This window comes from Peromyscus maniculatus, chromosome 22 (genome assembly GCF_049852395.1).
Source record: "Peromyscus maniculatus bairdii isolate BWxNUB_F1_BW_parent chromosome 22, HU_Pman_BW_mat_3.1, whole genome shotgun sequence".
Lineage (NCBI taxonomy): Eukaryota > Metazoa > Chordata > Mammalia > Rodentia > Cricetidae > Peromyscus > Peromyscus maniculatus.
Genome location: NC_134873.1, coordinates 22,650,516 through 22,659,377, shown reverse-complemented (window position 1 = coordinate 22,659,377; position 8,862 = coordinate 22,650,516). Strand labels below are relative to the sequence as shown.

Sequence of the window (8,862 nt, the reverse complement as noted above, 5' to 3'; positions counted from 1 at the left end):
TATCTCTGTTCCCATGTGTAGGGGGCAGTCCCAATCATTGCACTGCCTCTCACACAGAGACCCCGTAGAGTTGTGAAGTCACTACTTCAGGAGTAGGATAACTAGAAATCTGCAAGGTAAAAATGCACCTTCCTGTCAGCCGCATGGGTCCTGTGGTCCCGTTACAGCTTCTGAATGAGGGTTTTCTCTCTCCTGGCCAGTATTAATTTTCCAGATTGGTTCTGAGGTGAGAATGCAGAGTTTTGAGCTTGCCTTCATCTAAGCTGATGAGGTAAGTAGCAGTTACTTACAATGCTTGAGTGCTCCACCTTCTTCACGGTGCTTCCAAATCCTCCCCAAACATTATTTCCAGTGATCACTTCATACTTCACTGATTATTTCATTCCCAGTGACCACAAGGGGGTGATTTAATTAGCAGTTCCATTTGTTTGTCTCTACAGGTACCAGATTCATTTATATATACATATGAATACACACACACACAAACACACACACACACACACACACACAGAGAGAGAGAGAGAGAGAGAGAGACAGACAGACAGACACACACACACACACACACACACACACACACACACACACACACACACACTGTGCATGTGTGTTTGGAAGCCAGAGGGCAGCCTCATGTGTCATCCCAGGAACTTGGTCCACTTCATTGGATGCAGGGTCTCTCACTGGCCCGTAGCTTACTAACTAGGCTAGACTGGCTGGCCTGTGAGCCTCAGCATCCTCCTTTCTCCCCATTTCCAACTCTGGATTTGTAAGCATGAGCCACTGTTCATAGCATTTTTTTTCAGACGTGTTCTGGACAATCAAACTCAGGTCCTCATGTTTGTGAGGCAGACACTTTACAAACTGAGCTCTCATCCCTATCCCCATACTAAAATATTTCATATGACACTTCATATTAATATGTAGCTAACCATGATTACAATTAGGAATAAATTGATTGTGTTCTAAGAATCAATGAAGTAAGTTAGTATGTTATACAAGCCTTAGCCTGCCCCAAATTAAAATGCATTTTTGTTGAGAATATATTTGTAGGTGTATAGATTTTTGTTTTATAGTTTATTTTGTGATATAATGAGGCTTTCGGTATATTGATTTAAATGATTTGCTTTTACATATATTTATGTAGTTTCAGTTTTCAGTACCACTTTGCTTTCTTGCTCCCTATTTGTATCCTCTCATGTTGCAATTTTTAAACACCCTCTTACTTGTCACTCTTTTCTTTCTTTGTTTTTTTTTTTTATCATTTATATTCCAGCTTCTTCTTTGATTCGGCTCTAATTGTTTTCTTCTCGGTGATCTTTTCCTTGCTCTGCTCTCTTTCTTGTGCATGCAGGTTCAAGGGGTATCACCCTCCATCCTCACAGTTCTAGACTTTGGTTCTGTGGGACTTGTTCTAAATATCTAGCTCTAAACTTTCTAGAATGAAAGAACCACGTTTCCTCCATGTATTTTAATTTTATTCTGATTTTTTTTTTCATTTGCCAACTTCCTTGACCACATTGCCATCTCTTCAAGTGCCCTGTTCAAGAGATTGTGGCCCCCACATCACTGGCTCTAAATGAATATTTTTGTTTGAATTGTTGTTAAGTTATATGGATCCATTTGCTCTTCCCCATGCTGCCTCCTTCAGAGAGAGAGAGAGAGAGAGAGAGAGAGAGAGAGAGAGAGAGAGATCTAATTACTCTTTGTCAAGTCTCACCCTGGCAGTTATCTCTCCCTAGAAACCATCTATGATCTCTATAAATGGCAAAGATGAGGCAGAGACTTTGTATTTTCATAGTGGGTTCTAATACACAGAGATAAAAATTCAGCTACACACAGAGGGTAACCCAGCTGCAATGACTACCCTCCCTTATCAACTTGACTGGATGTAGAGTCACCTGGGAGACAATCTTCTGAGCTTGTCTGTGAGGGAATTTCCAGAGAAGTTTAACTGGGAAGGGAAGATTCACACCAAATGTGGGCGGGGCCATTCCAAACGTGGGCGGGGCCACCCAGCATGTGGGCGGGGCCATCCCTTGGGCTGCAGTCCAGGGTTAAACAAAAAGAAGAAAGCTTGGCAGCGTTTCCCCTCGCTTCCTCCTTCCTGACTAGACACATAGTGTGACCGGTTAGCAGCCTTATGCTCCTCCACCAGAGCCAAGAGCCACCTCTGCGTATGTGACTTCCCTGCGGTGACAGACTTCACCCACAAACGGTGAGACTGAGGAGCCATCTCCCCATGTAAGAATTTACTTTCTTTGTTTACTTTCTCTTTGCTCAGCTGAAATTTGTTTTCTGTTTGGCATTCATCTTTGTTTACATTTTAACTTCTTTTTACAGTGGATTTTGAAGATCTTGTGTATGGATTTTTAATATATGATAACCAAGTTCAGCTTTTCTTAATATACATGGAGATAGTCTGGGATATTCCTTACACTCATTTTCCACATCTTTTTTATTTGGTGCTCATATCATATTTTCAATTGTTATAAATTTATGGCATATTTTAATGTCTGCTTCCATTATTTTCTTACTTCTAGATGTATGAGAACACTAAATTAAGATTTAATAATGCCCTTTTGCTGCAAATATGCCTCATAAAAACGTATTTGCTTTAATTCCTTTGGAGTGGTCATTTACTTTCAAACTACAAAGTTCTTTCATATGGACTGTCTTTAAAATTTGCCTGTTCATTCCCCTATTGATTAGGTTCTGGGGTGAGAAAATTGTACATTGGTCATTATTGAAATTTATATAACTTCTCATAAGAGAAAAAAATTGAATTATAGTCTTCTTATTTAGTTCAATTGAGGATCGTGTGTGTGTGTGTGTGTGTGTGTGTGTGTGTGTGTGTGTGTGTGTATGTTTGGACATATGTGCAGGTATGTGCAGATGTATGTGAAGATGAGTTCATATTCATGTAGAGGAGAGATCAACCTCAGCTGTCACTCCTCGGGGGCTATTGAGCTTGATTTTTGAGAAAGTATCTCTCACTGGCCCATGACTTGTCTATTAGGTTAGGCTGCCTACCCAATGATCCCCAAGTCTCTGCTTGCCCGGAGCTGGCATTAGAAACACGCTCCTCCAAGTTTTCTCTTTTTTTTTTTATTGTGAGTTCTGAATCTGGGGATTGGACTCAAGTCCTCATGCTTGGGTGGCAAACTCTATACTGAATGAGCTATTTCCCCATCTCTGAAGAGCAGCCAGCAGCCTCTTGGCAAGAAACACCCTCAAGGTACTGTGAGGCAGGGTCTATCACAACAGGCATGGCATCTTCTTAAGTTCTTCACCCTAGGAGCTTCCCTTGCCTCATTTTGGGCTCCTCTGGGGATAGGCCAGGACAAGTGTGCTGTGTTGGAGCTGCTCTTAAAGAAGCCACCATCACATCCACCTCAGAGCTCACTCCCACTGGCAGTCGCTGCCACCTGGAGTTTGAGAATGGTTAGTGGGGGTCTGCATAGTAAATCAATCAGTCCCACAGATGTCCAAGTTGAGGATTTGTTTCCGCATAGAATGGTTTAGAATTGACCTTTCCTGCCCTCTGGTCCCTTTTTGTGTGTGTGTATGTTTTACACAAATTCTTTGAAGCTTCTGACATGTGGATATCACCTTCTTTTAAGGCTAAAATCTTAGGGAGTTGTTTAGTAATTTCCATTTTAAAGACCTTTTAATCACATGTGGTCATTTTAAGGTCATGAAGTCTAGATCATTCTCTGCTGTATTCTAACTGTCTACCTACTTATCTGATACCAATGCATTTATCAAAATGAATTGTTGGAATTAAAATTCTGTGTCGGTTAATTTTACTTTCATCTAAAATTAATATTCACTCATTCATTAAGTGGGAACATTTGACTTTACTGTTTGACTTCTGATTGTAAGAGATCTTATCAATTGGTTGATCAATAAATTTGGTTATAAACGAGAATATACTCTACGTAATGCCACATTCTTTTTTTTTTTTTAACCCTGGTGGCAGTGGTAGAAGTGACAGGCGTAAAGTAGGATTTGGGTTCATAAAATAGTAAGGTATAAAAATGTTTTTGAAACACTAAAGAGGGAATAGAGAACATTTATAGAAACAAACAAACAAACATCAATATGGGGTTCAATATTGGTGTTTTCATCTGTGCTTGTAGGAATACTTACTTTAAGAGAGCCCTTTTCCTGGAAAACTATTTATCCATACCTCCTTATAGACCTTCAGAAATTCTGACAAAAACATAATTAATTATGTATTTATGTCTATGTTCATCCTCCCTTCTCTCTTTAATGGCAGCTGTGAAAATAGAGGCCAGTGGTTGGATGTGTTTCTGCTCTTCTGTATTTTGAGTTGAAAATTATTAGTTTCCTAAGATGTATGGGGCAAGGGAAATAGCCACAGGATGATAAAGACCGACCTCAGAAAGTCTGGAAGGTCTTGCATGGAGATGTATGGAGAGTTTTTTTTTGTTTTTTTTTTTTTTTTTTTTTTTTTTTTTTTTTTTTTTTTTTTAAGGAATCCTTATGGTGTTTGAAGTTAGTGTAGAAACCAGAGTATCAAACCACAGCAAAGAACTTTCTGACTCTTCACCCTTGCTAGTCTACAGTTCTCTTATCACAGAGAAGATTCAAGAACTGCTCAAAATGACGAATTCTGAAAATAAAGGATTTATATATGTGATGTGAGCTGTGAATGGGCATTTATGGGTGCTTCAGTCCCACCGGATCATGTTTTATGGTAGAAATCACCAGTCTGGAGATACTGCTGCTGCTTCCTCTTTCTCCTCCTCTTCCTCTCCTTCCACCTCCTCTCCCTCCTTCTCTTCCTCCTCTTCTTACTCCTCCTCCTCCTCTTCTTTCTCTTCCTCCTCCTCTTCCTCTTCTCCTCCTCCTCTTCTTCTAGCAAGTCAGTTAAAGGGCCTTGAGGTTTGTGAAAGCTGCAGATCAGATGCAATGATACTATTTTAAGTCTTTGGAAAGCATTAATTGCATACAGATTAAAGTCTCCATTGAAATCTCATAAAGCTCTGCAGATTTGTGGAAGTAAAGCAGTACAATACCCCATGCCATCAGCACCGAGAGCTGGGGGATCAGGCAGCGTGAGCCCTGGCTTGCTGTGACTGTCCTCGGGACACTGGCTACAGTCATCACACTGAGTGAGATAAAGAGCTTTGCTCCTCCACTAGCAAACCTGTAATTACTCAATGGGAGGAAGACATCGTACATTAAGTGCCAACAAAAGAGATATCTGCATCCACTTAATTTATCCGAGGCACCAACCTATTGTGTTTAGTAAAATAGTTCTGAACTTTATGCAAGATAAAACTTCATGGCAGTCAGCCATCTTTTAACTTGAAAATTAGTAAATTAGCATTTTCAGGATAGCGGTGGCTGTGACTCAGATATGAGCAGTTAGAGGTCTGTTTTTTTTCCCCTTTAATATTAACATTGCAGATATGGGAATGCTTTTTCTATTTAAAGCAATTTATTACATTTATTTATTTATTTGTGTGTATGTAAGTAGAGTGGGGGGGCACACTGTCTTGGGGGGTTAACTGTCTTGGAGGTCAGAGGACATCTTGGGTTAGTTATTTCTCTCCTTTCACCATATGGGCCCTGGGAATTGAACTCATATCATCGGGCTTAGTTTTGAGCACTTTTTACCTCTGAACCATCTCACTGGCCTAGATATATATGATCTATCTATCTATCTATCTATCTATCTATCTATCTATCTATCTACATATCTATCTATCTATCTCTCTATCTCTCCATGTATGTATGTATATATGTATGTATGCCTATCTATGTGTAAATATATATTCACACACATATACACATCACATATAGTTATATCAATAAATCTAAATACTTTAAAATACTTAATGTTTTGCTTCCATGGCTCCAGCCAGTACAGGCTTTCTTTTTAGAATTTGGGCAGATGATTTTTTTCACACAACTCCCCCCAAATTTTCTCAGAGACATAATGACTAAATCCTACTAGTAACTTGGAAGCTGAAACCAACTATTCATTTTGTTCAGTAAGTATACATAAATGTGTGCATATGTATTTATAACGCTTACACACACACATAAACAGACACATGGATTCAGTTTACATGTTCATGAGGATTTCCAATGTTTTAAAATGATGTAAACGGTGTAAGAGCTGTGTGGTAGGAGCAAATAGAGGAATGTAGGATGAAGTCGGACTGAGAAAGGAACAGAACCTTCATTCCTTTACCTGCCTCCTTTGGAAACAGGAGGGTTCTACTTACAGTGTCCACCTGTTCCCTCACACAAACTTCCTCCCAGCAAGTGAAATTTGTTATCTTTGTGAATAGACTAACCTTGTCTCAAATATCACAATCCCCCAAACGGTCTTGTTCTCATAGCCTTTCCCTCATGGACGTGAAATTGATTCATTCTACAGACATTTTGACGTGTCTGCTGGATGCAAATCACTCCATAAATATTTATGCAAGATCTGTGTTTGAAACACAAATGAATAATATCAGTCTTGACCTCAAGGAGTTTCTTTCTGATAGGGGAGATGAGAAAATTACAGTTATCGGTAAGAAAAGGTGAGCTACAGTGAGTTTTGCATTAATGTCCATTTAATATTTAAGGAGAAGGGCAGAAGAGATTTAGTGTCACAAATATATTTTAATTTTAACGTATACCAGCAAAGAAGTTTTTTCCCCCCTTTCTTTTCATTCTTGGAGTCCCTGAGCATGAAGGTGATAGAACGAACACTATCACTTTGCCATTGAGAGACAAAGCAATCAGATGAAGAGCTTGGCTTCGTCCATGTACTGTGCCTTATAAGAAGCTGTCCACTCAGGCAAACAAAGGGAAAGATCTGTGGATTTCACCTCTAATTGTGTTTTCCTTCATCAAGGTCCTCATGGGCCAGACTGAATCCACAGCTGTGTACCCTGAATCTGTGGAAATGTGTGCCATGATCTGCAGAGCACATTCTAACACAGAGACACACAGACACAAACATACAAAGATACAAACACATAGACAGACAGACAGACAGACACACACACATACCATGTGTCTGTCTCTTTCTCCCTCTCTTCCTCCCTCCCTCTCCCCTTCTCTCCCCCCTTCTCTGATTAGATGCATCTGAAATTTATTTGTTTCCATTTTAGTGTTTGAAGTGCACACACAATGATGAGCCAACCATACACACACATAATTAAAATTATCTTTCAGTTCATAACTGACATGCTGCCACAGCTCATCTCTTCATATTTGGAAGCCACAACGGTGTGAGAAGAGAAGACTCATGCTCCCCATGGCATCCATCTTTTTTTTATTTGGGGGAGGAAAGAGGTCCAGCTGTTTTCATAGTGATTAATCTGCAGATGTTACCCAAGGAATTGCATGCTGAAATTCTTCGGCCTTGTGCTGAAGAATATGAAAACTCCATCTTTGCAATTAGCACGTTGTTGGGGGAAGAGCTATAATATGGTGTGTGTGTGTGTGTGTGTGTGTGTGTGTGTGTGTGTGTGTGTGTGAAAATTTAAGTAGATAGTCTTCGAGTATTTTATATTATGTACACTGGAGCTTGTCAAAACATTATCAGCTCTGCTACTTGCTTCACATGAAGATACAGAGCCAACTAGCTGATTTAATGTATTATTAAATAGAAACAGGCTCTCTGGAGATGCAGTGTTGACTTTGCCCCTGTTTGTGATTCTGACCCCTTAGTGTTCAGGTGCTCCGGTACAGCGCTGGGACACAGCACTTTTGCTAGGGTGTAAATATGAGGTTATTTACTGTGTAACAACTGTGGTTTGCTTTCTAACAGTCTAAATTTGTTCTTTAAGCAACATCTCCACAACAAATAAATCAAAGCATGAAGAAATAAGAGCTGGAGATAACATCAACCCCATTTGTTGAAAACTTAGTGTTATGGGAATGGGGAAAAAGTGTATTAGTTACTTTTCTTGTTGCTATGAACAAATGTCCAGCAAGAAGCAACTTAAAGCGGGTGTGTGTGTGTGTGTGTGTGTGTGTGTGTGTGTGTGTGTGTGTGTGTTATTTTGGCTTACAGTTCCAGGGCATACACACCCTCATGGCAGCACCCCATGCCTCATGGCAGCAGGAACTGGAAGGCCCTGGTTGTATCGTGTCTGCAGTCTGGAAGCAGTGAGCCGATTGCTGATGCCTGGGGTGAGAAACATTCAGCCTAGGTCCCTAGCCCATGGATGGTTGCCGCCACATTTAGGGCAGATCTCCCCATATCAGTTAACTGAATTTAGAGACTTCTTCATACCAAAGTCCTGAGGTGAGTTTCTATAGAAGTCTTAAATCCTATCCAATTGATAATCAAGATTGACTATCACAAGTACTTGCCATAAGTGATAAGTAAATGCCCAAATTGGTCCATATTATTTCACTTTAAGAGCACCTATAAATACACTCATAACAGATACCTCTTTCATTTTCATAAGGTGTTCAGCAAGACATACTATGTCATAAGACCCAAGCCTTCATCTAGAAAGAACTAAATGTTTTTGGATTACTACAATGTGCTTGGTTTGTTCCAGAGTAGCATTTTTTTTCTGTTTTTGTTTCTTTTTTTAAAAAGTATTTGTTATTCATCCTTGACTTTGATATTACATAGTCTTTGAAACACTTTTTGTAATTTCATATATTTACTTATTATTTGATTTTTGAGACAGGGTCTTGCTTTGTTGCCCTTTCTAGCCTGATTATACAGATCAGGCTTGTCATGAACTTGGATCTATCCTTCTACCTCAGCCTCCTAGGTGCTTTGATTACAGGCTGGAACAACCATGACCATGTTGGTGAATTTCATTTTTTTTTTAGTTTGCTTCTCCCCGTGATGGCTCAGGACTGTAT

General features: G+C 39.7%; 1 long non-coding RNA gene across 3 annotated transcripts in view; it reads left to right on the top strand.

Moving 5' to 3' along the window:
- Window positions 1-1,781: 1,781 nt before the first annotated feature.
- LOC143270226 (uncharacterized) overlaps window positions 1,782-8,862 on the top strand; it is a 351,249-nt gene continuing 344,168 nt past the window's right edge. Inside the window, exon 1 of one of the 3 annotated variants that reach the window (XR_013047275.1) lies at window positions 1,782-2,241. This is a non-coding gene — a long non-coding RNA (uncharacterized LOC143270226). The remainder of the gene's footprint in view (window positions 2,242-8,862) is intronic. The other 2 variants (XR_013047274.1, XR_013047273.1) reach the window with 2 other exon arrangements.